General features: G+C 45.0%; 1 protein-coding gene across 3 annotated transcripts in view; it reads right to left on the bottom strand.

Annotated features, from left to right (window-relative positions):
- The window catches only part of LOC110503387 (protocadherin Fat 3), a 347421-nt gene extending 345924 nt beyond the window's left edge, over positions 1-1497 (bottom strand). For all 3 annotated transcript variants that reach the window (XM_036962020.1, XM_036962021.1, XM_036962022.1), the window contains exon 1: positions 1357-1497. The gene's annotated coding sequence lies outside the window, so the exon portion shown is untranslated. The remainder of the gene's footprint in view (positions 1-1356) is intronic.
- Positions 1498-2179: the final 682 nt, after the last annotated feature.

The following is a 2179-nucleotide window of genomic DNA, read 5'->3' as shown; positions in this document are numbered from 1 at the left end:
TCCCACCTGCATCAATTATATTCAGGGTGTCACTCACACATTGGTTTGAAGAACGTTTTGGGCCGGACAGCCATGCATCACCTCGTGGCATAGCACCAGTTGTGATGAAGAATGGTCTATTATATTGGTGCCCACATTCCAGTCTCAGGCAAACCGTGGAGTGTGCGGCTTATATTTAGAGCGTGGCTAAGATAATACCAATTGATCCATTCATTGAGCAGTACTTTGCTGCAGTGTAAACCAAGGGTAATTTACTGGGGCAATGGGCTTCGTGGTAAAACATTCCAAGCTCAACCATTTTATTTACATTTCCCGAAGAGAGAGCAAGTGCCGCACACGCAAGTGCCCCTTTACAACCCACCGCTATGTGGGCTTTTGCAAAACCATAGGTTAGGCTACTACCAGTGTATATTATTAATATAAAATTATATGGGTTGTAATTCTATACATAAACTGCATTATTTTCCTTTCAAAACAGCACGTTTCCCTACATTAAACTCTTCATGACAAGACCCCTATTCCCCTGCCATTACGAGCCATGTTCCGTATTCTAGTTGAGTAGGGCTGTAGGGAGATGCACCTGCACCCCATCATTTAATGTTGTGACATAGGATATACATTAAACGCATCACATGACATATCTAGACACATTTATCATTTACACTATCTGATATTTAATTTAGGGGTTATGCTCGGTGCAGATGTGTACCACCGTAGATGCATCGTTTAACTTGGTTCTTCAGCTCCTTCCTACACGATGCTGACGATGTCATATTTCTTGGTGGGGGTTTGCACCGTCGCCGACTTGAGTTCTCACCCCGCATGCTTGCAACTTTCTTCGTGGCTGGGACACTGTCCTGGGCATTTGAAAAGCTATTTCCTCCATTACAAATACGCTGAAAAAACCTCCCAACAACTTTCCCTTTCCCATTCCATGGGGAACCCTGCCTAATGTCGCAACCAGCAACGAGTGTCTACCCTCCCGGCTGCACAATATCGACCAGCCTGTCATATACATTTAAATCAGCGAGCAACAGATCCAAATGCGAGGGGGCTGGAGGGCAAGTATTGATGAAAAGCCGCCGTTGTAGTTGTTAATATTTAGCGGATCTATACTCTCCCTTGCCCTCCCATCAAACTCATCCGTGCTGTTTAAAAACCTGCGAATGCAACCTTCTAAATCCGTTGACCGCATTCCAAGCAAGCCCCCGCACCACACTCACTCACTCATCATCGGGTTTAATGAATAGGACTAGCTCTGCTGCTAGCTAATGAATGACTAGGTTACTGCAACCGACTTTCACTCTCGATATCTGCAGCAACATTTTTCATTCATTTGAAACGAATACAACTTACCCTTCCATTCTGTGTAAAATCCGTTTTGGCGTAACTCTTAGCTACTTTGAAGTATCCATAGAAGTTGTAAAGGAACGCTCCGATCAGTCCAGCAGCAGTAGTCCGCGTTCGGCTAGCCTCCACTCCGCAATGTGCTTAAAATCTACTCTCGTGCAGTGGTGCTGGAGCAGTAGCACAGTAGAGGGGGGCGCGGAGACTGAGGGGCGCGGAGGGATGCGCGGGCACAGCGCAGCCTACCGGAGTACAAACAGAAAATAAATAAATCACTGCATGACATGACAGGATAGGAACCAACTCGAACACAACAGACCACAGTAGTCACCGTTTTCTGAACTCACCAGTAAGGACATGATATTGATTTACTATTGATATTTCACTGGGAAAGGCATTTGGTCTACTTTAATCCAGAGAAGCAAAATGAAAATGTGAATGATATAAAAAAGACTATGCTATGTATAGGGTAGCATATGCCACATTTGTCATAGCAACATGTAAAGCTGTTATAGGCCTATTCCTTAAAGCCTATTGTATGCCATGTGTTTATAAATTATTTATAAACCATCTGTGTATGAGTTATTAAGGCTGAATGAATGAGACTTTGGGGGAACAGAGATGGGTTAGATATCATCCCATTTGGCCTATTTGGCCTATTTGGCCTCACGAGTGGTGTAGCGGTCTAAGGCACTGCGTCTCAGTGCAAGCGGCATCACTGCAGTCCCTGGTTCAAATCCAGTCCGTGTCACATCCGGCCGTGATTGGGAGTTCCATAAGGCGATGCATAATTGACTCAGCATCGTCCGGGTTTGGCCGGTGTAGGTTGTCA

The sequence above is a fragment of the Oncorhynchus mykiss genome, chromosome 24 (genome assembly GCF_013265735.2).
Source record: "Oncorhynchus mykiss isolate Arlee chromosome 24, USDA_OmykA_1.1, whole genome shotgun sequence".
Lineage (NCBI taxonomy): Eukaryota > Metazoa > Chordata > Actinopteri > Salmoniformes > Salmonidae > Oncorhynchus > Oncorhynchus mykiss.
The sequence above is the reverse complement of the archived record's forward strand: the minus strand, read 5'-3'. Positions and strand labels throughout refer to the sequence as shown.